This window comes from Topomyia yanbarensis, chromosome 1, assembly GCF_030247195.1.
Source record: "Topomyia yanbarensis strain Yona2022 chromosome 1, ASM3024719v1, whole genome shotgun sequence".
NCBI classification, from domain to species: Eukaryota; Metazoa; Arthropoda; class Insecta; order Diptera; family Culicidae; genus Topomyia; species Topomyia yanbarensis.
In genome coordinates, this window is record NC_080670.1 from 164117908 (window position 1) to 164145900 (window position 27993).

General features: G+C 39.9%; 1 long non-coding RNA gene across 2 annotated transcripts; it reads left to right on the plus strand.

Moving 5' to 3' along the window:
• The first annotated feature begins 114 nt into the window (after positions 1-114).
• Positions 115-27991, plus strand: LOC131679789 (uncharacterized). 2 transcript variants are annotated; one of them, XR_009303851.1, is made up of 2 exons: positions 115-626; positions 27204-27991. It is a non-coding gene; the product is annotated as an uncharacterized LOC131679789 (long non-coding RNA). The 2 variants fall into 2 exon arrangements; XR_009303850.1 differs by lacking the exon at positions 115-626 and adding an exon at positions 26891-27093.
• The last annotated feature ends 2 nt before the right edge of the window (positions 27992-27993 follow it).

Consider the following 27993-nt stretch of genomic DNA (forward strand, 5'->3'; position numbering starts at 1 on the left):
TAGTCGTAGTAACCGCGCTGTTCCCGATGGCTGCTTCGTTCGCGGCTGAAGCGGTGCGGTGCGTGGTGCCCGGGGCACGGTGCGGTTGTTGTTGGTTAAGTGGGTCCCCTTTCCGACATTGCGGCTCTACTACGAACGGGTCTCGTCTTGGTGTGTGCAGTTTCGCGTTGTCAGTTGACTTTTGATCGTCGCTTGGCAAAGAATGTGATTTGTCGCTTGAGTTGATAATCGCGCCTCCGCGGACACACTGCAGTTTCAATCTCGAGCCACATAGGCATACCTACCGAGTTTTAAGCCTCGTTCGTAACCGTAGGAGACCGAAACCAGTCGAGTGTCAGTGTGGTGCAACGATCAGTGCGACATCTGATGAGACTCTGCACGGAGAAGGTTGATAGTGAATGCGCTGAGTTGTCCCTCTTTGGTGACGATTCGCAATCGCAGCGGTGGTGGTGGTGACTCGGTGGCGGCAGAGCGCTGGATCGCATATTTAGGTGAAAAACTTGTTTTCTTCCAGTCTTGCACTACGGGTAGGTACTGCCCGTTTGCATACTTTTGAACAAGCAACAGCCTCAACCGGTCAGCCTAGATGGACAAAGCTCTATCAGATGCACCAAATACCGAAGCGAGTGAGTGCGTCTGTCTATGCGAGGTTTAAAACCGTTTTCATATCTGGTTAAGGTTTGCGAATGCAATGTTTAACTCAATCTACTAAACATGACGTCTCTGCGAAGCGTATTAAATGTAGTTCACCTAACGATTTGAAAATATTTCTCACTTTCAAACTCGCGACAGTTGAAATTTGATATAGCCTAGCATCTGCAAGAATGCGAAGAATCGAGTGCTCAGCGTAATTTCGCCTCGGTGTCTATACCTTCTGAGACAAGCTCCCGTTGTACCAACAGTTGCAACAACAACAAATAAGCGAGAGAAAACCAGCAACGATAACATAAACAATATCAGCAGCAGCAACCGCAAAAAGGTGGAATGTTCAACATTCTTTCTTCGCCTAGGCATGCGGTTTTGAGCCTATTTTCACCTTGTTACTGTTTGGAACTGTTGGTTAGAGTCTGCTATCTTTTCCCGATGCGTTTGGGTTCAATAAAATGTGAACAATTGGGTTATTGAATGAAGAATAAAGTTCTCCTTTTATTTCGGAAACCGATAGAGCTCATCTTCTTAAATATAACGATATATATGTTTGACCTTTAGAACTACAGAATTATTGTTAATTGATTTTTGACACAAAATGTAAACACGTTCTTGTTTGACACGTTCGATTTTCATTGACAGTGAATTTAGTCACATTTTTGACAGTTATCCGAGCAAAAGGATTGGGATCAAGGTAGTTCAATGCAAAGTGTGGTCGTAAAAATCCAATTTTGTGAAAAAATTGTAATTTTGCGCACTAAAAAGTGAAAAAAGTACGATTACGTATCTTTAACGTCAACTGCACCGGAAAAATAGAAAACAGTATATGGCTTAATGACTTAATTGGGACGCTTGATTCTTACTCGAGTATGTCGCTATATCACATGAACATCCATATTCTGCAAACTGTTTTGCTGATTTCTCCAAATTTATTGTGATTTCAGAGCAGAACAATTTGCAATTACTTTCACGAAAGATAAAGATGTAGATTAGCGTGTATTTTTCATGACATTTAAGGGCAGCCGAGAGGGGAGGGGGACGGGGTGTTTCCCACCGGGCCCGGAGTTGTGGAGGGGGCCTAGACTTCGAACAGAAGGAATGATTCTGTTAAATATTATTTCAATAACAATTTATTTGAAAATTCAATAAGAGTTTCAATATTGGTATGATTTAATTTCTTCCAATTTCTATCATAAAGCTAATCGTACATTACATTATAAAGTTTTTCTGCGTGAAAGACCAATCAAAAGAAAACGTTGAAACTTAGGAATCAAAAACGGTTTAACCGCGCAGTGTGCAAAAAGACATATGATCTTTTTTTGTAAATTGTTCATTAAAAAACTAAAATTTATTTTCTATTTCATATTATACAACTTTTTTTAATGGATTTAGACAATTTAAAAAATTGAGCTGGCAAAAGTTGAAGGTTCTGTGTTCCCGAAATTGATTTTGATTCGTATTTTACTAATTATTTTGGAAACTTTCAATCGGTGGATGAGTTTCAAAACAAAACTGGTTTCTAATCATTAGTCCAACTTATTGAGAACATGAAATTCCACGAAGAAAACAACCCATCGTAATTTTTCGTATTCACTTGAAATTTTCTATTTAAATGCGTGAACCCGGAAATTTTTGGCATCTTTAACTGACTTTCTTGATTTAAATGATTTTTTTCATTTTTTTCTCTTGTTTCATATTTGCTTTTTTGTTTCTTTTGCATTTCATCCAGCTTTTGTATTCTTTCTATTTTCTTCATTCAATCTTATATTACTTTTTTGTATATTTATTCAATCTTATATTACTTTTTTGTATATTTTGCACCATATTTTCCTTTTTCTATTTTTACCAATTTTTGCTTCCCTTTTAAAAGATGTCCCATTTTTTATTCGTTTCATTTTTTCCCATTTTATCTATCGTTTTATTATTTTTTTAACTGATTTCAATAAATTTCTTTGCATTTTTTCATAGCTTCCAATAAGCTTATTCTAGTATTTCTCTATCCGCCTTTTTCATTTTAGGTTTCTCTCATTAGCTAAATGAATATTTTTCTATTTCTTTAGGTCAATTTTTTTTCGTGTTGTAAAATTTTCTGTTCTCCATTTACTAGTTTTGAAATATATGCTTTTCTTTAGTATGGATTTTTAATATTCTCCCATTTTTGGTATGTTTCATTACCTTTAGTATTTTCATCTTTTACCCATTTAAACAATTTTAAATTCAATGTTTTCTATTTTGTTACTTCATTTGAATATTTTTTCTATTATTTTATTTTGATTTTTATTTTTAGAATGTTTTCGGTTTTCCATTTCATCACATTTTAAATTTTCTCCATTGTTACTTTTTACTGATTTAATTCATTTTAACCCATTTATTTTTTAAATTTTCTCTTGTTTTTCTTTGTGAAAATATTTTTGTTTATTCATTTCTTCTAGGATTTTCATTTTTACCCATTTTGCTTTTACATGTTTTCTATGATTTCACTATTGTCACTTTTTGGGCTATTTCCACTTGTTCCTGTTTTCTATTTTTTCTTCAATCCATTCCGTTCGATTGCTTCCATTTGTTTTCATTTCTATTAGTTCTTTAAAAAATAACTTGGCCATGTTTAGATTTTTCGTTGCTATTTTATTTTTATCTTTTCATTCCATTTCCATTTCTTCTATTTTGAAACATTTTTTAACTTTTCCCCATTTTCTTGTTTTCATGCTTTCAATTTTTTGAATTTGCTACTAATTTTTATATTTCAAACATTTCGTTTAATTTTTATTTTTAAATTTAACTCCATTTCGATCATTTCTATATTTGTTTATTGTAATCTTGTTTTTATATTGTTTGTTGTATTATTTTTTTTTCTTTTGCCATTTTTATTGTTTTTCATGTCCATGATTTTTATTTTTCATTTTGTTATTTACCCGTTTTTCATTATTTTACCTATTTTGAAATATTTTTCTATTTCTTTAATATTTGTTTAATTTTCTTCATTTAATTAGATTGTTTCAATTATTCAATCTGTTTTTATGTTATGTCTTCAAATAGTTTATTTTTTTACTATAGTTTTAATTTTTCCATTGTCATATTTTTCCAATTTCTGTTGTTTCTCCGTTTTGAAATTAGGTATTTTTCTATTAGGTAGATTTTTGACTATTTGCATATTATTAATCTTTTTCCATTATTTTGAGTGACATTTTGTAGCTTTCTTGATTTGTTCCATTTTATCTATTTTTCAGTTTTTCTCCGTTTGTTACTTTTTTTGTTGTTCTCTCGCAATTTGTGAAAAGCTTAAATTATAAGTTGTTCAATAATATTTTACCAAATATATAAATAAAGAAATCGTAAAAATCACCTGGACCAGTTTTCCCTGAAATAAAAAAGCCAACAATATCAAAAGTTGTATTTTCAAAGACTATGTTGTAGCGTCCCGACTTTGCCAAATGTGTTGTTTCTTTAACGAATTCTAGGTAAAACCAGACAAAGATTTGAATAAAACTATGCAATACCTAGACCCTGATAAATATGGAAATATTGATAAATCGGCTACTTTCAAAGCCACTACAAATTTCGTAGATATTTAAAAGTTGTGATCGCATTTCTTTGTACGTTATTTAACAAATCCGTAAACCCCTCAACCTCCTGCGCGCAGAAAAATGCTTTTTCTATTTGACATTTGTTATAAAAGTGTCAACCAAACAAAAGGAATAACACAAAGATATTTTGCTCGCGTATTGGCGAGTTGCGGCAAAACCAAAATTCGTCATGCGACACCTATGATTCAGCTCATGAACTGGCAAAGTGATATAGTTTGCTTTTTTTCATCGGAAAGTGAGTCGTAGCTTACAACAAAAACTTCATTTTCTTCTCGCAAAAAGCTTACCATTGCCAAAATATGAATGAAACGAATAAGAAATTTAGTTTTATTTGCAATTATTCTGAAATTACAGCCATTTGCAACTATTTGGCTCATACATTTCTTCGAAATGTTATCGGGGTATTATTGTGGTTATAAAAAATCGTTCCATAAATGAAGTTCCAACTCGAAACCGAGACCCAACCAGTACCAATGTCCAATTCCTTCATATTTTGGACTACGTAGGAGATTCAGTGAAGACTATCAGAGAGAAGGATCGGCTGTGTATGATACAAAGCTGACACTTTCCTATTAGCCGGATATATTCTTTCCTCGAGTGATCTGGAGAGTTTCGTGTATTTACACCATCTCATGAAGGTTTAGATTAACTTAGGAGGAACGGGAAATGATGTTGCGGCGGCTACGGTGCTCAACAAATTACATTTCGGAACAGCACACATATAGCTCTGCGAATAATATTAGAAACCACTATGTTTTACACCATTTTCGCAAGATGTTTACTCATCATCTTATAAAATGATGGTTTTCCTCCATTTTCGTAAACAATTATCAACAAATTGATCGGTGATTTGATGTTTAAAAGTTATTTTTCACCAATGTTTACAGAAAATATATGCACTATGACAGAACAGAATCAAACCAGTAACACTTTGCTTCCAGCGCTATCTGTGAGCTGTTGCAACGTAGAATCGCCAATAGCCTGAATCCAAATTACTTGCACGCCAAGTTAGCGAAACCGTTTAAAGTGACCTAATCAACTGTCACCAGCGTAATGGCAACCGGGCCGAACAGTGGTTGATATTTTCAAGCATATGAAGCTGTCGAAGTTTACACAGAAATATCTGGTTTGGCAGGCTTCCTGTACCTGTGGTTTGAAAAGCGACATTTTCATTGCGACCGAGCCCATCAATAAGGAAATTTATATGAAAGAGTGCATGAAAAAACGTCTGCTGCCTTTCATGAAGCAATACGATTATTCCACGCCATTTTGATTTGAATACTGCCATTACGGAAAAAGGACATGTAGTGGTATAACGCCTATAAGGTTCTGTTGGCGCCCAAGGAAAGGAACCCTCTCAACACACTAGCGCTCGGCCCAATCGAGGACCATTGGTCCATCGTCAAGCGGAGCCTGAATAAGACCCAAACCTATTCAAGTACAACAATATGTGGACGAGGTGGCTGTACAGAACTTGATGGCAGTCACTAAAAGACGCTCAACTGAAAGCTTAGTTGAATATTTTTCTGTATTTTATGCTATTTGAACTTTTGAAAAAAAAAATTAATTAAAAAATTAATCATTGTTGTTAGACCAAATTTTGATCATAGACGACGTCGGTGGTTGAGTGGTCGTCTTTCTTCGCAAGGGAAGTAGAATTGTTGATCCTGGTCCATATGTTGATAAACCGATATATGGTTGTGGAGTCACTTCTCTGGTGTCGGTGATAGGCACACAGTGCGGACAGAGACCGACGGAAAATAAACGAAAAAAAATTGACCGTAACACTCTTTGAAATGAAAAGTCATTGGAATTAACAGCTCTATTAAGAAACTCAAAGCGTTTGTTTCGCCCATAAAAGATGGTTCTATCGCAATGACGGAGGTTCCTCATTTTTTCATCCCGATACTCGTTTCAGTTCTCATAACCTCATTACAATAGTTCAATTGTACCAAATACCGTAATCTAGGCCAGTGTAAAGTGATATATTTTATAAGAAAATCGTAATCAATATTTCCAGACAGTCCAGTTATTTCAAAACCGAGTTTTCCAATAATACTAAAAATGGTCAGTAAGTACTGAAATGGAAGGTAGTAGTCTCTACGTACAGAGATATAGCTGTTTATAAACGTTTATTTTATAAAAACATGGTCATGAAGAGGATGTAGAGCCAAGATAGAAGCCCGAATAATTAAAGAAATCGTGCGGCAACCTGGCCCAATAGGGTTTAAATCGGTAAGTAACCCTATGCCAACCGTTTCCCGCCTATCACCCTCTCGCTCTTCCACACCTAACCCAGTTGCTGAGACAGTGCACCTTGAAGAAAAATGTGTTTAAAGCTTTCGCTATCTCTTTTGTCACAATTTCTACGCAACGTAAGAAGCAATATGTGATTCAAGGGCCTCGGGTTACGGAGTAATTGTACAGAATAATCTGAACTTTAGGTTAGGTTTAGAAATAGTGCGTGGTGTAAGGATTCTAGAAAATGTTTTGCAATTCTTTCCCATTTTCTCTAAAAACCAATTTTAGAATTGACGAAAGAATTTCTTACACGGATTGTAAGTCTTCCGGGAATTTTTCTGTGTGGAGTGTAAAAAGACAATCATGTCAAACCTCGACCTTTCAACTCAGGGTTTTGCACGGAAACTATTGCATCTAGTTTCCGTGCAAAAACATAGGTTAAAGGGTTCACAACCTAGTGCGCAACTTTCCCAATCTAAGCCTCCTCACTCAATCAGTAGTAGAGAGTCAATCTCATTTGAGGGGTTATATATTTTGAGATGCGAAAAAAGTTTAAAAAAAGGTAATATTGAAAAAAGGTTGGGGATTCTATCTGGTACGGGCGCTTTCTTCACTTTTAAACCCTTTGCTAACGCGATGAGTTCCTCATTGGAGACTTGTATCACTTCGGAATTGTCCTGCTCTACCTAGCCATACGGTATAATCGGCCATATCATTGGATCGTGCTCCGGAAAGAGCCCTGCAGATTACCAAGCCACATTTCCAGAGGTGTCATGTCTTCGCCATCGTCACACGGCATGCGTCACCCCAGGTGTTGGCGTCAGCCCTCTGGCACAACTCTTTAAAGGAAACCGTTTTTCTACGCTTTATCTCACGTTTCAATGCTGCCCTTTGCGGTGCTGAATACTATTTTACGCACCTCTCTGTCCGCTTCGGTGCTCGCTCTCTGGGCGCTTCTTCTGGCTCTAAGGCAGCTTGCGCGAAGGGTTCTGTACTCCTCGCTCCACCAGTATGCTGGACGCCGTCTGTTCCTTGGCTCTAGTTTTCTTGGCATTGTGATGTCGCATGCTTTTGCTAGCGTTTCTGTTAACTCTTCCGCGTTCATGTCAGAGGAGTCGCTCGCTGCTTGAAATGCTTCCACAAAGAGATCGTTGTTAAATGGCTTCACATTCCACTTCCATTCGTGAACTCTCGCTCTCTATATTGACGCTTGGTATCGTTGACCAAAACTGTACCGGATTGCCAGGTGATCACTGTGCGTGTAGTCTTCGCAAACTCTTCAGTTCATGTTTGCTAATGACACTAATGACGGGCTTCAAAAGGTAATAGATTCCCGTCCATTTCTGCGGAAAGTTGTGCTGGTGCCCTCATAGCATACCCTCTTGTGTTGGTATGTCTGCTTCCCCACTCCACTGCCCAAGCATTGAAATCTCCTCCAATGACAATTGGTCTTCGTCCGGTTAGCTCTCCAGTAAGTTCATCAAGCATCCGATGGAACTGCTCTACTGTCCATCTAGGGGGTGTGTAGTAGCTACATATAAAAATCTCTTTAACTTTGGCAATCACGAAGCCTTCGTATGAGTTTCAGACCACTTTCTGTATGTGGCCGTTCCTTTTCTATCCGCCGCCAAGTTACCGTTGTCGATAGGGATTCGATATGGCTCAGCAATAATTGCAACATCGCATTTCGTTTCTGTTGCTGTGCAGTTTCGCAATGATTGAGGTTTAACTGGGTCACTTCCATCACTTCTGGCACTCCATCGCCATTTTGTGCGCTGGGCATATTAAGCCTCCCGTCACGTGGTCTTTCCCACCCTCCTTTGCGCAAAGCATGCACATCGGTTGCTTCGTGCAATCTCTTGAAAAGTGTCCCTTCTCCCCACATTTTCTGCACAGATCAGATCTATCCGGGAGTTTGCAATTTCTCGCCTGGTATTTGAAGCATTTGTCTGGAAACTCTTGGGACAGCCTCAAGTGAACACCGTATCGACACCGTCTGCGTACCGCCGAACGCCTTCTGTGTGTGTATGTGTGCGTATGTGAGTGTATATCATTTAAACTCACACAAGCGCAGAGATGGCTGAACCGATTTACACAAACTTAGTTTAAACTGCAAGGTATAACGCTCCCATAAGCTGCTATTGAATTTTTAATTGATTCGACTTCCGATTCCGGAGTTACGGGTTGAAGAGTGCGGTCACACAGCAAATTCCCATATAAACTGGTACCACCATGATGTCCAAATGATGTAATACAAATTAAAATGGGTCACTTGGATTTGCGGGTCTAGATCACTAATGATCACTCAAAGCAGCTTTAACAACATTGGCCACCTATGATGGTTCATTATGCCCCCAGGGAAAGTTAGTAAGCGTCGATTTTCGTGGTAGTCGTGGGATACGTGTTAAGTGTAATAAGAATGTAATGGACATTTCTAGAGCGAGTAAAGGCGCTATAACCTAGGCTTATTAGCCAGGGCAAGGTGTAAATACCTCTGTCCCATCCCAAAGGACCAAAGGAGTGACATTAACCTTCTTAGCAAGGTCACTCCCAACGATTTATTATACATATCCCCTTCAAACTGAAACGGTCGGTACGGTTGTCCTCGTTTCTTCCTCCTTTAAGATTCAAAACAATTCGTTAATTAAATTATTCATTAAATGAATAATTTTATTGCCGTCTATTTTTGAAACATCTTCAAACCCAACTCTGCACAGTAGGCCTGGCCGTTTTAATATTTGCGACATATAAAAATATGCTTCAAATATTAATATTGACAAGAAAAACACTACAGAATAACTGCAGTGTTTTCCAGGATGCTTTTCAATATTGGCTGTGTAAGGGTTAGAATAGAATAGAATAGAATAAGAATGTAATGAATCATAGTTTGGATAAATAAGAAAGGCACAATCGCACTACTAGGTGGATTTATACAGATTTTTTTGAAAGAAGTTTGAAAATCATAAAGCCAAGAAAAATTCATTGGTATATGGGTCTGCGGTGTCTTTGAAAGATTCACTGAAAACAAATGTTTTTTTTTGCAAACGGGGACGATTTTTTTCAAAAAAGTAGGAAATCTACCCCAGAAGCATCGCCCAAGTTATGAAGTGGCTATTTGAACGTTCGGAATACTAATATGACATGGGATAATAATCGATGAAATGAACAACAATCTTGAAGTTATTTATTTTCATTTTTCATCTGACCTATGTTGGTCTACATGAAATTTAATGTTGTTGTATGGGAAAAGCCCATTTCAAGGTTCACTTCAGAAGCAGACCTAGAATGCGCGTAAAACCCATAATCTTTTCGCACGTTTTTTCTACAATTACAATGATCTGACATTACAAATTGACAAAATTACATACAAGGTATACAACATTTCAATAACATTACAGAAATATTTTCACATAATCTTATAAGTTAAGTCAATCTCCTAAGTCTATTCTTGAAAACATCACTAGAAACATAAAAATCGAAATGGTCATACACACTATTGAAAACATTACACATCGCCCTTACGGGTTCGTTCTGACCGTAATCGGTGCGCTGAAAGTCTAGTCTTAAAAAGTTACGTGATCTAAGGTTTCTGGGGGGTACCTTAATGTTGATTTTTGAGAGAATATCTGGGGCATCCATTTCGCCAGTCAATATTTTCCCAGCAAATACCGCTCTGAATGTATTTCGCCTTTTTGCCAGAGTTTCCATATCGAGCAGACGACAGCGAACAATGTATGGTGGTAGCTCTGTTGGGTTACGCCACGGCAAAGTTCTAAGAGAAAAGCGGAGGAATCTTGCTTGTACTGCTTCAATTCTGTTAGTCCAAATGCTCGTATAAGGACACCAAATGGCAGCGGAAGCTTCCAGGACAAACCGAACAAGTGAAAAATACAATGCCCGTAGACAATATGGATCAGTATACTCGTTGGCAATTCTTATTATGAAGCCAAGGTTTCTATTTCTCTGTGCTATAACGTGAGAGTAATGGTTTCTGAATGTCAGTTGCGAGTCCAGGAGTACACCAAGGTCTCTGATAACTGACACTCTCTCTAGCAATTGGCCGGCGATGTTGTAGCTCCAGAGAATTGGATTTTTTCTGCGCGTGAAAGATATTATAGAGCATTTGGACACACTGAGAACCAACAAGTTGCGATTACACCAGTTACAGAAAGCATCTAGATGTCGCTGAAGTTCGATGCAGTCCTCTATTGACCGCACAATGAGGAAGAGTTTGAGATCATCAGCATATATGAGTTTGCACCCTGGGGGTATAACATAGCAGACGTCGTTGAAGAATAAAGAAAAAAGCAACGGTCCGAGATTGCTCCCTTGAGGTACACCCGACAAGTTGATGAAGCTATATGACACGTTACTTCCTAATTTCACAGACAGAGAACGATCTACGAGATATGATTTAAGCCATCCTGTAAAATTTGATGGAGCACCCACAAGAGGGTGAATGTTTTGACGTTTCTTTGAAAAATGAGTGAAGCCAACATAAGCTGGCTTCCTGGGTCGGCTAGTTGCCAAAAATGACAGCGAACGCGCTTTAAGCAACGTTCACATCGCTACGAGCCAATGTTGCTAACTCGACCTGAGACTTATCGAATGCAAACAAACTTCAGTTTGATGTGTTTAACTGGACTTCAGGTGATAAAAGCATTCGGATTTTGTGGGGCTGAAGCGATGCAAGAGAAAGCGTTATTTTCATATATTGTTAATAATTACTTGTTTTGAATCCAACTTTTAAACAGTGTTGTACAGTTCATATGAACGGACCTTGAACATTTGAAGCGCAGCTAGCGCTACTAGCATTTAGTGGTAGCTTCATGCAACGAACAGTTTTCACGGGGCTGAGCACCCAGCCGCTCGATCTTTGCCAGAAGAAGAGAGTGGTCTACACGATCGAAGGCAGCTTTAAGATCAGTGTATATAGTGTCTACTTGTGATCCATCTTCGATGTTTTTAATACTGTACGATGTAAATTGGGCTAGATTGGTGGTTGTTGACCTGCCTGCAAAAAAGCCATGTTAATCCTTCGATATGTATGCTTTGGTCTCAAGAAAGAGCATATTTCCTACTAGGATCTCAAATAACTTTGATCCAGCGCAGAGCGAGGTTATGCCACGATAGTTCGCAACATTTTGCTTATCACCTTTTTTAAAAACGGGAAACATTACTGATTTTTTCCAACACACGGGAAACACTGATTGCGACAGTGATTGGTTGAAGATTAGTCGTAAAGGTGTACACAATGCGCTTGTGCATTTTTTCACTATAATGGAAGGAATCCCATCCAACCCCACCGATGTAGAGGACTTTAACTTGCTTATGGCAGCCATAATGTCTTCGTCAGCAAGAATTTCGGATTTTCGTATAACAAAAAGGTAAACAAACAAATATTAATTTACGGATTTATTTATTTCCTCCAATTCCTCTTGCTGCACTGTGCACTCTACGCTGCTTGTCGATCTGTTGGCGGGAAAGCAGGCGGTTTCTTCCGACTGTATTTCCGGATACAACGGTCGCATTCTCCCTGATGGTTTCTGTTGGCTGCTCCGGCAGTGGTTCTTGACGTTTAGCAAGTGAGGTGAACTTGGTTCATTTGTTGGAACCTCCCTAGTGATGGTTACGAAATATCTCCCCTGCTGCCCGGAAGGAATCCTGGAAGACACCGTAGCGTTCTTTCCAGATGGATCCGATGTCTCACCATCTTCCCTCCTCTTGGCTGTTAGCTGTAGAGTAGAGCAAGGCTCGTTCGGTTTATCCTCTACAGCTAGAGGGGCGGGCGTTTTGGATCGTTTGCGGTTAGCCGGGGAAGGGAAAACTGCTTGATGATTAGCTTCCCCTGACGGCGATCCAGCACCACAATTACTAGTACCCAAAACCACGGCACTTTTCGATGGATTCACTTTTCGTTGCACACGCTCACTCCAGGATCAGGTGATGGTAAACTGCTCCAAAACTCGCTGTTCGCCTTCCACCACTGTCGCCGTTGTCACTCTCCGTTCCACGAATTCAGCACACTTTTTGACAGCAAGAGAGAATTGTGGCATATCTTACTTTATGTTACTTATTCACAAATATAAATCAAAATTTCTAGAGAAAATTTTCAATAGGACGTAAGTAACATTGAGAGCCTCTCTTTGTTTACTTTCTCTTTCGTTTATTACGACGTCATTACAACACTTTGCACTAATTTTCCAGTACATATCGAAAGCCGACGATTTTTACTAGAATATTATGCAAAGAGTAGAGTAGTAAATGTTGAAATGGCCGAGTAATGAACAGAAGAGAAAGACCCCAAAGAGAATCTCTCATTGTTATTAACGTCCTATTGAAATTTTTCTATAGATTTATCTAGTCTGTCTACACGAACAAACGCGAAAGTAAACAAAAATTTACAACTAAATGATACGGTCTAGAACAGCGGTGAGCAAGTCGAAAAAACAAATATACTTTACGGAGAGAGTACGTAAAAACTGGTATATTTCCATATAGAGCTAAATTGTTACCCTAAAGGGCTACAAATAGCAAAGTGGGATATGGTATCTTTTTATTGAGATTTTAAGAAAATTGTTTAAGCCATCTCCGCGAAATGTGGACATTTTTCTAACATGTCCGCATGTGGTAAAGGCTTCTTTCTGTCACGTTACATTTTTACGCATATTTCATAAAATAAGTCAGCAAAAACGATAAACCGATGGTTCGATGATCTTCGTTGGGGAATAGAGCCGTGGGCTATACGGGACCACGCCGGGTTTTAGGGGTTCGGTGGGTTGCTTCCGCCACAGTAGCCGATGTTGTTGACTCTATCCCTGGTGTTCATGTGCGGAGGAGGAACTCATCGGCCCAAGTGTCGATGAGCGGGGGCCAGGCTCAACCAGACCTCACCGGACTCAAGCCTTAAAAACGTTCGTTCCCACCAATCGACGCACACGTGTGACTCAGCAATATCGTAAATGGGCTCACCGGCCACCAGCACCACTCGAGGCAGATGAATGGAGACATCGCTGCGTGTAGATCCGTCACGTGGTTATGTGAGTCGCTGATGACGTGATAAATATCGGATGGTTCTGCTTGATGTTGGACGAACCGTGAGAATTCTGGACGAAGAGGACTGTTTCCGTGCGGGTGTAGCGTGTAGTGCCTACCGACCGGATGGTGCCTTAGTCCGGGCTAACAGTGACGGAGAGTGTATATTCCGATCCGGACTGGCTCCGAACGGACGGAGCGTATATCGAACGGATGCTGCTTGGATCCGGACTAAAGTTGATGGAAAGTTCCGGATGAACGGTGTATATATTCCGGACCGACTGTGCTCACTTCGGACGGGCTGTCTTCGTCGTCGACCCACAGTACTGGGATCCGTATCTTCCGGGGACTATCCCTGGATCGCACTTCGCACTTGCTTTCGGTTGGTGGTTGTCACTCTCCAAAAACGTCTATATCTGACAACTGTCTTCTACCAACTGCCTTCGCCTCTTTTTTCAAACTCCTCTTTAACCTCTTCTCGCTCTCTCTCTTTCCCTCGTGCTCTCTCTCTCTCTCTCTCTCTCTCTCTCTCTCTCGACCGGATGTAGTGGTGTTGCGTGTCAAAATTTTTCGCCGCATTCTGTCAAGTTTGCCACAGTGCCTCATCGACGGGATGCTAGACGTGTGGTTTAGGGTAAGGCTTCTTAGGTGGCCTAACTTAATGCTAACATTGAATCATAGTAAATTTTAATTTGGAAAGGAAAACATTTCTAATTTATAGTATTTTTATGAGCCTTCATACACTAATGATATGAGACGACAAAAAACTATGCATTTATATAAATCTAACTATAAGTTACAAGAATTTCTTGTCCGTGGATCTTGTGAAATTGTGACTGGTTTATCAACGGTAACTATTGTTATTTTCTCTACGATGCAGTTTTTTTTATTTGCAATTAAATTTTAAACTTAATTTATGTTTTTGCGTTAGGTATTTGTGAATAATTTATTAAAAGGGCGTATTTTCACTACTAGATATTTTTGTTGAAAAAAAATCAAAATGTTTTGGAAAATTTTTCTTAAGAGCATTTGACTTCGAAATTATATTTGGTATTCATATTGTATAAGAAAATTATATTTACGGCTGACAAATACTAAGAAATTTAGAAAAAAACTTAAGTTAAAAATGCTTTCTTACTAATAACTTTCTATTAGTACAATTACAGTTCCTTCAGTTTTTAGGCTTTCGTTAACAAAAAAAAACATTGTTTTTCTGTAATTGTGTTTTATTTATTTTTTTCATCTAAGGATTTATTTGAAACGGCTCAATGCGTTAGCACGACTGAGCCGCGGGACTTTTAATTTTTCACAATAAGTAAAAATCTAAAATAAAATGCTATGAATGTCGGTCTTCCAGATCTTGTTGACGCAGTTTGCTGCTGCGTGTTGAGATCCTTTTCCTTGGCGGTGAAGCCGCTTGGGGGTCATTCAGTCTGCCTTCTCTCGCGTTAACGTTTCCGTCAATGTCATCATCGGTACTGCTTTCTTGCTGTTCAGGATCAGAGGTTCTTATTTGTTTCTTGTTCTTACGGGTCGCTGTTGTAAATCCATCTTCATCGGTATTTGCTTCTTTATTGGCGATGCTATTTGTTGGTTTGGGAGCGGTTGTCGTAGTCGTTGTACCTGCATTTTTGGTTAATTGGATCGTTGTTTTTGGTTTAACTCAAGGTGTCAGTGGCTGCTTGTTAGAGTTGGCTGTAGTAGATGAGTTTTGGCTAGTTGCTTCGGTGCATGTTTTCCGTAGTGGGCTGTATGGTTACAGAATTGGCATGTTGGGGTCTGCCCGGGATATGTGATAAGTGTTGTTTGCTTATAGGTCATGCTATCCTTCGGTGATTTGCATTCGATAGTCATGTAAGAAGGTATTGGTTTAGTCACTCGCATCCTCACAATACGAACGCCGTTGGGAATGCCGGTGAAAAAATTTCTCCAGGTGTCATTCGTAATAGATTCTACTTCTCCATATTGCGACATGATTTGTTTGATGTAATCTTTCTTAGTGCGCGGGGCCAAATCATGGATACGTACGTCCACCATGCCGTTTTCCATATACACCGGGATCTTGATTCTGGTGTTATTAAACTCGACCTCGTGTTGCATGTTGTTCTTTTCAATGAAGTTTTCTGCCTGTGCTAAACTTCTAAACGTGATCAAAACACAGTTTTTAACGTGATGTAGCTGAAGGTACATAACTTCAGCGAGATTAAACTCCATTTTAACTTAAACTAATTGCTCCACTTCCTGAACTGTGGGTCTAACACGAGTTTTATTAAAGTTGATCGAAATCGTGTTATCCCGTAGCACGGGCAGTTTTGTTTCATTTGGCAAACTCATTTCACTCCGCAGCCGGGGGTAACAATACAATATTGTTTGTGCACTGATATTATATGGACTGCTTGTGCGATAGGCACCGATCGGCTTGTAGGTAGAATTGACTGTTTCACTTGTCCGGGTCGATTTTTAGCTTTTGCTCAAGGCTGAATTGTGTTTTTATTATTTTTTTCATTATTTTTTTTAACAATGTATTTGAATTTTTAACATTTTTGTTGTAGTTTTTAACATTTTTTTGTTTTTTTTTTTTGAAAAATTTCACCAAAAAATATTCACACAGAAGAAATAATTCCCCAGAATCGCTATCATATTGTTTTGCTGCACAAATTGCGATTTTCGAACAATATATATTGAAAGTAATGCATTCAAGATCTCATACGTCCTTTTTAAATACTACTCTTGAATAAAAATGGTTTTTATAATATTGTAAAATACTTAGTCTCCATATAGATGAAACGTAAAAGGTTTCATCAGAATCAAAGATGGTTTTTCTTAAAAATGAATGAAACTTTAAGCTTTTCACAATACAGTTTCAAGAAGTAGACTCAAAGTAGTAAGAAAAAATGCAGGATAGACATTGTATGCATGCTGTTGGTGTAGTCCACAAAACTTTTTCGAATTTTTGATCTGTCACGTTACAAGTTATTTGGTTTCCATTACTTCACAACTGAAAATAAGCAATAATCCATATTCATCTAAATTTTTCAAGCAATATCATCAAATTTAAATTAGACTACGATGAAAATATGTGGTAGCAAGCAAAAAGTTGACAATATGGATTTTGTTTACCTTTTTATCTCCTTACGGTCTTTTAGTCATTTTCAGGTCACGCAAGTAGCATCAACAAACTTTTATAAATGACAGACATGGAATTGTTTTCTGGATTTTTAATATTAGAGGTTATATACATACGCAAAACAAACAGTTTGGCGCAAAATTTGATTTAAAAAAATTTGCCTGTGGTTGCCATTTTCGGAGCCTTGACCATATACACACGCATTCACACATTAGACTGTCTTGTGGTTGAATTGATAGTAATTGATATGATAGTAATAAGCACAGCTTCCCGTGCATACTATTTGTAGTAAAATGAGGGTGCAAATTTTGAAGGCAATTGGTTATTTCCAGACTTTGCGTACCGTATTTCAAATTTGTATGGAATTTGCATAAGAAAATACTTTTTACATCACTGCTCATACAGAACATTATTATACTCAAATTGAAAGACCAATGTATAGTTCAAAATTTAATTATAAATTTTTCCGAAAACAGTAATTTGCTACAAGTTTTCTTATGAAAATGTTATGACGATTTTACGAGATAGAAGGGTCAAATTAATTGCAGAAATTTATTGTTTCTGTCAGTACTGTAAATGTCATTTTTTCGAGTGATTCTTCGTATCATTAGATTAACCTTGTGATTGTTCAAAGTTTTCTTCTTTATTTCTTCTTAGTATTCTAATGACCACCATTTGTTCGATGATTTTTACTAATCCTAAGTTCGAAACTATAATATGTGTGACGGTGTATGTAGCTTCATCATGTCACATCCATGGAGTGAAATACCGATATACCGTCAGCTCGTGATCGAGAGCTCCAAGCTAAATCCTCGCTATCATCATGCCTCAAGAACTTTGCGAGAGTTGAGTAGTGCAGTGGACCCTGTCCGGGGTCCGGCATCAGGTACAACACAGGGCAGTGCAGCGAACAGACTGGACAGGGAGCTAAATCTGGTCTGCGAAGTGAAACTTGATCGTAGCTGGTCGCTCTCGGTCGGTCGTGCGGATTAGCTGGATTGGATGGTAAAAATGGAGGAAAGAAACGAAATATAAATGCCATGGAATGATGATTATAAAATAGCTGTAAATAATTTAAATATTTCTACAGTTTTACTGCTTCTCGGCGGGAAAGAAAAATAATGAGATAGATAGAGTGGGAAGGGGGAGAGGGAATCGTGCGAGGGAGAAAGAGAGAGAGGGGACATGCGATCAGCAACGACACTGCGAAATAGATGAGTTTTGTACAACGAAAGAAACAGAACTCGCTTTTATACTTGAAATAGGTGAGTGAAGTGTTGCCATGCTGATTTGCTTCTTCTTCTTTCGGGTTACTACTTCCATGTGACGTTTTATACTGTTTTGAAATTGAAGATAGATGATCTTTTCTGCTAAATAATCGCGCAAAGTTGTTTACCAAGCAAATATTTTGTAATGAGGTTGAATTATTGGTTTTAAATACCTTATTGACCACACTGCGTCAACTATTACACTGTTAATATAGAAAAAATTAAGTATTCCGAGCACCAATCAATGTATTATTTCGGAGTAATTATAAAAAATAACAGAAATCGACTCAATTTTGAAACACTGTGCCGCTGCCGCTGTTTTCAAACGAACTCTACATATTCTGCCATATAATTTTCGAAAAAAGAATTAATTTCCAGCATCGTTAAAAACCTTGATGATGATTGCTACCACCTATTAGAACACAAACATACCAATGAATTTTATGGTGCTGCGAAAAGCAACATATCGTAAACACGTTGCGAATATTGATCCATTTTATTTGGAGCTAAGTTTAAAGCTGCCCTACAGACGCTTCGGGTGCGGGGGTGGTGGGCGAGCTACCCTACATTACACCGTATAAGTATCTTTTCGGAAAAGCCTGTGTACTTTACGAAACGTCCCAAAGACGTGCTAAATGGCACGCTGCTGGCTGCCACACACCGATCTCACGCTTGACGACGCGGCGACGCAAGCGACGTACGCCACATTCCAATGTGATTTTGACATTTTTGCAGTATACTTGCTCTGTAGCTATATTTTCGCACTAAACAGAGGTTCATTTTTTGCAGCAAGCTTCAAGTCCCCCTCCCCGCGTCCCCAGCGACTGACCATTTCACTATGTATAACACAGCTTCACCCCCGCCGTCCACACCGGGTTGATGCTGTAGACTGACCTCGCATCACTTCTTTCTTCCGTGTTCTTTTCAGTGACGGTCGTCGTATTTTTTTTTATTTCTCGTTGGTCGCAAAATTCCATCGGATGAGAATTTACCGCACAGTTTTTTTTTATTTAAATTCCAATCGAGCAACGCAACCACCCGCCACTGCACTGTTTGCATAAACTTCGGATTGGTACACTGCCGGTTGGATGATTCTAACTGGTTTTGTGTTTTCTTTGCGGTGTTAATTTTTTTAGAGTGGTAACCAAAATAAACATCGACATTAGAGAATGTTTAGAAAGTACAGACCCAATTGTGCCTCAGAGGACCTCTTCTAGTTCCGACGCGTCTAACGTTATCATATTTCCAAAATCGCAGTTACCGATGTAGCACTATATTTTCAGAATTTTCGATGAAGATCGGGCTTTTGGCGTCCTATATCATGTGTCCAATTCATATCGAATACAGCTGTCTGCACAGGTGTTCACATGGGTGATGTCAAAAGGGGCTTGCATCTTGCATCATCCATTCTGTCACGAAGAATATGCTTTTGACCATTCTTGGATTATATGAGGGATTCATAAACAAATTATGCTTGAATTGCTGAAATAAAATGAATTTAATTTAGAATTCAATTAAATTCAAAATTGTATTGAAACCCCACTCCCCCGAGATATTTTGAAGAAACTTGAAAAAATTGAATATGTTCAACAATAATATGCCTAATTTTTTTTCTCAAAGTTTCATTTGTGTTTTATCTTGTGAGAACATTTCTTTGTAGTGACCTTGACACATACCGCCGAGGACTACAACGAGTAGATCGCGGCGAAGTTGGGAGCTAAGTGGCTGATTGTATCGTGACAAAACTGGGAACTTATTGCTTCACGAAACGGACATCGGTATCGAGAGAAATTCCGCCACATTCTGTAGTCCTTGACTGACGGCGAACATGGACTGGAGAGTGTGCGAGAAGTATCCCCATGGCGACCACCAGTAAATTCGCTACCGCATCGGTCAAAGGAACCCTGCTACAGCACGGAGAAGGACGACCGGCAAGCTAATGTGGAAGACGAATGTCTTAAACAAAAAACTTTTTGTTGAGTCACTTCGGCAAACAGCGGAATCAAGTACGTTGATGCAACTGATGATGATGATGGTCCCAGTTGATCTAACAAGAAGGATTGTGACGGCTTGTAATGTTAAAATGCCACGATAACTGGAGTCATGCAGTAGACGCTGCTAGTCTTAGAGCCAGAAGGCGGGCTTTGAGAGCAAGATCGGAGAGTTCGAGAGGAGTGCAAACGACGTTTCGAGAAGGGACGCTTTAAAAAGCTTAGCAAGCCAGTTTTTCCATAAGTAGCAATGCTGAAGAGTAGACGCCTATCCCTGGGGAACGCGTGCTGAGTTGTCATAACAAAGATGAGAGCCCGTCGGCACCAGCTGAAATATGCCCCGGAAACCTAAAGCGACAAACGACGAGCTCAAAGAAGTGTCGATGCGACTAAAATAAAAGAAAGCCCCCGGTCCGGATGGAATACCAAACGTGGCGCTGAAAGCTGCGATCCTGGCATATCCGGACATGTTCAGGATGCTAAACAGTTTAGATGATGGCAATTTCCACGAAAAGTGGAAGGTACATAAGCTGGTGTTGCTGCCAAAGTCGGGGAAATCACCGGGCCATTCAGCCTCGTATAGGCCGCTGCACCATCGCTACACAGAGGAATGAGCCAGATCCTGGAGAGCTACTTCCAGAATAGAGTACTGCTGTACGAGGCGAACGAAGGGCAGAAGTTAATGCGAGTCGCAGCGGGCGTTCCTCAGGGCTTCATTCTCGGTCCAACTCTTTGAAACGGGATGTACGATGGGCTCTTAACACTGCGGCTGCCTGGGAAAGTGAAAATCGTGCGTTTCGCGGATAACCGTGATGAGTGAGACACTTGGAGAAGTGGAGGTGACGGAGACAATAGACACGATCGAGAGTTGGATGAACGGGGTCAAGCTGCAAATAGCTCACCACAAGACGGATGTGTTGTCGGTTATCGATTGAAAAGCGGTTCAGCGGCTACAGATAACCATCGAACGGCATGTGATTGCATCGAAGCATGCACTGAAGCAATTGGGAGTGATAATCGACGACCGGTTGAGCTTTAACAACCACGTTGATTACACCTGCGAAAAGTTGGTCTGTTATCTAGTGTTTCGTCATCGATACTGCGATGTGGGGTTCCAACCTGGGGTGCGGCGCTGAAAACCAAACGGAACCTCGAAAAGTTGAACAGGATGTTCCGTAGGGTATGGTTGTACGATAGCGAACATAATAATATCTTCGAAGGCAGTATGCGTTATCGACAAGATGATCCCCATCTGCATCACCCTGGCGGAGGATATCAAGTGCTACAATCAATGAAACGCAAGAGACGTGAGAAAGATAATGAGAATCGATTCGATGGTGATGTGGCAGCAGGAATGGGACAATACGGAGAAAGGAAAGTGGACCTAGCGGCTCATAAGAAACCTGTCGACGTGGGTCAATAGAAAGCACGGAGAAATGACCTTCCACCTGAAATAGCTCCGCAACGTCACCATTGTGCCCGGAGTGTGAGATACCGGTCGTCGAGGAGACACCGGTCTTTGAATATTCAAGATTTGAAAAGGCGTGCAGGGAGTTACTTAATACGGGAGGATCGCGCATCAACCCGGATAATGTAGCCTACAGAATGACAAGCTATGTAGAGACGTGGAACACAGTAAATAGAGTTATGATGTACATCATGACCGTTTTACAGCGGAAACGGCGTGATGAACGTCGAGCAACGGTTTCGGGAGAGCAATCACCGCCAGGGAACTCTCCGCAGGAAAAAGCTAGATCCATCTCCGAGGACTAGTCGAGTAGACTGCAACAAAGCACTCTCCGTTAGCGTATAGTAAGATTCACCGTCACAAGTCGGAAGCTCAACGAGGAAGTGATACTAAATGACACAAGGGAACCGAAGGGCTCAGTAAATTAGAAAGTCTGAAGTTTGCCGCCCAGATTGTTCTCGTAGGGGAAGAGCGCTAATTCTCGACCCACAACTAGCTTTCCTAATACCATACAGAAAAGGCCACATTGTGTAAATGATCGAAAACTGGTAGTGTGTCAAGCATGAGTGCTGTAACCCTACTGAAAGAACTAACTACTAAATAGTTAGATAGGATTGTATGCTGTGCACATAAAAAACCTCTTCCCGAAGTAATACCGGGGATACGGTCGCAGCAACATTGAACGAGCGGAACCATGCTTCTAGAAAGTTGTAAATTCTGGATCGGCTATATCTGGTGAACATGTAGTGCCTTACGATATGCAATTTCTTCTCTCAGAGGTGGAGCTTGCAGTGCGAACGTAGTTGCCTAACTGCTACAAATCAATTGTTAGCGTAATCATTTTTTTCTGCTATAACAAAGTTAGTACAATTAGCGATGGATTCACCACCAGGGTGCAAAAATGAAAAATCTCTATCAGTTCATTTTTCTACTGCATTCGTTATACCTTAGGAGTTTCGATGGTCAGGTTAGCGTAGTCAGCTAAAGTTCCGCAGCCAAAAGATGCGCACAAAACTTGCTCATATAAATCGCTGATACTCCATGTTGCCCTGTACGGCCATGAGGTATAGAAAAGAAGTAGAATATCGATTGCTCGATGTGTTTTAGAGAAAACATTTCACTTTATCATCACCCCGTGTTATCGTGTTTGGGAGAACACGGACCTAGATATTCGTGGATGATTACAAAGGGCTGTCAAAGATCATCTGGTAGATTGTCTTCTTCAGGAGTCCCGGCTTCAGACACTCCATGTTTTAAGGAGTCCCAATCCAGGGCTCATCGCGTGGACCAAGGCACTTCCAGAGGGAGTTTGGCCCTAAACCCTCATTGTACATTATGTCCACTATGACATAAGGGTTTTTGAAATCTTGGGCGCAGTTGTGGGCGCCTTTGTGTATCGTGGTGAGGGTCACTAGCGTTTGTATGTTAACGTGTACGATCGCGTGGGGTTTTGTACGTCGCGTGTGATAGCATGTATGCAACATCGCGTGTATACATTCCATTTGGTTATGCGTTTATGAAGTTGATTTTGTAACCGTTTGGCCATTTGCATATTCGCGTGTATTTTTGAATTATTGCGCGGACGGTAAATATGAAAAATGATTCTCAGTTTGCGGCTCGGATTCTAGAGGAGAGTAAGTTCCCCTATATAACTACAGTCCTTGGTCATGTCGCCACGGAACGTGTGGATATGAGCGACATTTTTTTGATTGATCCAACTGAATGCATGGGCTTAGGTTACTAGGACCTAGGGTAGAGGCTTCCAGACGTAATTGATCCATGGTCGCACGAATACGGGCATTTAAAGGTTTACGTTTGAGACCGTGTTCGTAAATACGGGACACAGTTTTAACAATCCTCAAATCGTCGCTAAGGCCAGAGCACCTCCAGAGAGAACATGGCTCTAAAACCACTTTGTACATTATTTCCACCATGGCGAAAGTGGATAATAAAGGTCTCCAAGTTTATTACTAAATTTGATTACAATGTAGTTTAACTATACAGAAAGAATTCGTAACCAATGTTTCTAAGTGATAATCACTGTAATACTGCCATAGTGGAAAGCTCCCGGACTACGTCAACACTCTTAATTTTTTCTGCCGAATTTCAGCATTTTTTGCAACTTTTGGCGAGATTTGAACAGCATAGCACTCGGCAAATTAATTTTTCGCTGAGAAATTGCCGAGCTCAACTACATAAGTGTGAAGGTATCATGCCGAGGGGTTTTCAACTGAAGTTAAATTTGAACCTAATGCACTGCATCGAATGAATTAATGGCAACGAATGAGACATGACTCGAGCATGTCAATATTTCTGAGCTCTGGGCTGGACATGTAGTGCGAATGACCCCGCACTAGCAGGTTATATGCAATCGCAGACGATACGCATGCGGTGAGCGTCCGATGAAATTAGAGAATGGTGGCCAAAGTTCGAGCATCCTGAAAATGTAAAATGTATTCGGTCATGATTCGGAGAACACGCATTGTTCGGCTACGATGATGATCTATAAAGAACCTAGCTACGGACAGGTAATATCAAAAAAATCAAGACGTGAATGTGGTCCATGATATGGCCTGCGCACAAAGCCGACAAATAATTATAGTAAAACCATGAAGCTACAATGCAAAATACTTTTTTATTCGTTTTTCATTTTTTATTTCGATTTACGTAGCTGAACTTTCTTTTTATTTTTTAACGACATGCAACTAGCTAGAGATTACTAAGTAAGGAAAGTTATGAACATTTTTGAGCCATAGTACTCAATTGAGAGCAAGGATGTGAAATATACAGATCGGAAAACTAGAAGTGGCTGGATCATTAGAAACAGGCTTAAAATCTGGCGGACTAATCTTTTGTTTTCTACTGGCAGGAGTTGAGCTTAGGCGGTGTTACACTCAAGTTTACCAGAATGTCTCACAGTAAAGACATATTTGTCGCTCTTTATCATGAGAACCTGACCTGACCTGACCGCATACGCGTGACTTGCCATTGCGAGTGGTAATCTTTTTTTAGCAACGGTGTAATATTTGCTTCCTCCGCAACTGCATCTGGGGGGTCATTCATATCTCTCTCTCTTCGTCGTATACATTCGTATCATCGAATCGTAGACGTCTTACCCGGAAAGGTGGGAATATCGATTGCTAACTTGTAAGCAAACGAAAGCTTTAGGATGGCAGCTTGAATCGACCTAAAGCGTCGAAACCAATCTTTCTGTTTTTAGATTCGTAGAATAACAATTTTGTATACTTTATTACACGAGTTTTTCAACTTCTGATTGCAAGGATATTAATTTATAAAACATAATATACACATTTTAAGATTTAAGCTGTAGTCAGCTCAAATTTGACAGTTTGCACGACACCACCCGCGTTACGGTTTGGTACGGTCAAGGTCGTGACAGAGCTTTATTTGACGTGTTCTTGTTGTTAGATCATCAGAGTTGGAATCGTCGTGTGATGGGGTATATAATCTCTTTTACGCGTCTGATGGTATGGTATTCGCGCCAGGAGAGCTGCTCCGACATCTCCAATGTAGTTTCCGGAGCTACTCTAAACCTCCGTAAATCCGCTGGGTGGACAGGACATAGCTTTTTTAATCAATTCTTTAAAAAAGTGGAAAGTAGGGTATTTTTCACAAGGGAACCCGGATCGTGCCATGTCTTTCATAGACAATGGTTTAAATGCACAAATATTTGTATCTCGGAGATCGCAGCTAAGCCAAGAATATACATACTTTAACCCTAATGTACAACTTGGGGTAAAATTTTTTTTGTACGGTTTTATGTATCATCACCTGACTCGAACCCGAGAATTCCAAATTTGAAAAACTCGGCCCGACCTGAAGACGTGAAAGTTTAAAATTTCAAAATTCAAACTCGGCCCATGCTCGAAATTTTCAAACTTGAAAAAACCCGGGCCCGACCGGTACCTGAGAATTTTTAATTTATGGAACCCGACACCCGTCGGGAACGCATCGGTTTCGGGCTCAAAAACTTCGACCCCAGCTATCCCTAGTTCTTCCTAACTTCCTCCCGGTACGAGTCACGAGTTTGAACCCCCCGTCATTGGTAGTTGCTTGCTCATTGATGGTATTGGCTGTTGAGTTTGTGGTGCTTGAGGCGACTTTTGCAGTTGTCATAATTGGTTGAACAGCAGCCACAATTTTGGCAACTGTTTGTGTTTCAGGTAATGTTATTGGAGATTAGCTTTTCTTTCAGTTCCGTCTGAAAATCTCACTAATTGAGAAATAAAAAAGGACCGTTCAATACTTTGTAGTGGATAATATTTTAACATCCGTATCAAATTATTTAGCTTTCAAAATGTTTCTTTTTAAACACTATATTAAGAGCTTACTGCAAACCTGAGTGCATATAAGGAGAGTGACGACACTGTCAAAATTGGAACAATGTTTATTTGTCAGTGTCATTCCAAACGAGTCAAATCCATGTATTTTGAGAAGTCGTTTGTTCGTTTGGAATATTACTGACAGATAATCATGACAGTTGTCTTCACTCTCCTTACATACACTCTGCTGCAAACGACATACAAAATGCGATTAAAGGAAAACATTCACCCTTGAACTTTTTTTTCTAATTTGGTGCTCTTTCTTAGGTTTGACTTCTTTGTTTTCATTATGAAGGTGCACTTTGAAGTTGAACCAAAAGTTATGTGTAACGAAAACTGGTTTGGTTTTGAACTCTTATAATTCAACCATTCAACGAAAAGTTTTCGAAATTTTTGCAAAGATGGTCCTAATATAGTAACAAACGATACAGTCCTATGTCAACAGTTCGTGCAAATCCATAGCGCTGCAAAATGATAAAAAAGAATTGCTTTGTGAAATTAAATTATCACGTCTATTGTCTTCATTCTATCACCTTTGCTATGCTTTTACTGGGTTAAGTGTCAAAGAAGCTAACCAATGTAGCTTAAATAGTTGTCAAGTACGACCGACAGTGCCAATCTAGGACTAGTTCAAACTATCGTAGAAAACCAATTTAAACCACACTGAGCCCAACAAACAATTTTGCTGGATATTGGTTTGAACAGTTATTGTTCAGCTTAATCTCGCGGACCAAAAGCTTGTTCAGCTTTCATTTTTTGTTGGGAGGTTTGAACGGTTGGAAAAATATATGGTCACATTTAGAAAGTAAAGCTCTATCGATGAATATAATTAAGAAAACAAATTATTCTTCATTTATTGCCCCACTTGACATGTAAAAAACCAGCTACATTCTGTTACCGGTCTAATTTTCACTTACAGTGTTCACACTTTCGAAAGTCAGTGTAGCCCATTGGCAGCGACTTAAGCCGCACTACCATCTGCACAAACGCCTGGCAACAGACAGAGGCCGCCGCGGCTTTGCTGCGCGAACTCAAACAGTCAAGCGTGATGCGCCTCACACGACCACACGCGCGTAGTGTACCTGCTTGGGGCGCGCAACACACGATCAAACTGTTGCTTGCTTGCTTGTTTGCTGGGCAGAATCCAATAAGCTCTCAACGAACGATTGGGTCCGACTACTTGTACAGTCGAATATAGGCACACGCGCACACCAGTTCATCCTTCGTAGAAGCAGTGAAGGAAAAACATTGGAATTTCAATTTAATTCAATATGGCTGGCACTGCGCTCTGAAATAGTTGATTAAATGTGAGAGTTCCAAAGTGGAAGGTTTTCTTCGGCGATTGCGCTATTTCCAGACCGCAGAACGGGGCATTGCGACTCTATACGGTATCTACTAATCGTTCACAAGACGTGTTTAGTGATTGACCAATTCGCGGATCTCTGAAGTCTAAAAGTTTTAAGTTTCAAATGCTGAAAATGGTTTCTTTCTTCCACAGAATGAAAATATTGCCTCTCCAGTTGCTGTTTACGTGAAGTACGCGAGGGCCGTTGGTACAAGAAGGAAGAAATACTCGGTGTGTGCAGAGTTAGCTAAAGGAAAAGTTACAGCCGTCGTCGAGTGTGTGTTATTGGAAAAGCAAAGTTATTCCGTGAAATAAGAGCAAGCAACTTAGGTATGCGCACAATTGAAGCCAGAAGAGAGCGGTAGAAGGATAAGTGGATTTGTGCGGTTATTCGTTTGCATTCCCCGCAGGGTAGCTCTGAAATTTTCCACACATCCTGACAGGAAACGTAAGCCTGGTAAGGTACTGGAGTGCGTGTATTATTTATCGGGATCGAAACATCGGGCAGAGTTCCAGTGCCTTTGGAAGAGTGAGATAGAAAGAATATCCAGTTGTTTGGAGAAAATCTGCGATGGAGCATAAGTGCAGGGTTTACAGTTTTCCACTGTGGCAATAATAGATCGAGTCTCAGCGCTAGCATTGTCACCGTTAGTGGAAATTATCTTGTGAAAAGTTAGCTGAAAAGAAAAGTGTGCTACTAGAGGAAAGCCAGTCCGATTCATCGAAATCAAAGAGTTGAGTGTCTGGTGTCACGGTTAGGCTCCAGGAAGGTAAAATCTTCCCAAGTGGATCGAATCAATCGAAGCGCCAGGTAATGTGAAGAAAGTGGCTAATCGTGAAATTAGGAGAAAAAAAAGTCGAAGCAAGCAGTAAGAAGCAATAAAGAAGCGCGAAATAGCTAATAAGAAAGTGTTTGTGGAGCGCGGAGCGTGCGAGTGAGCGC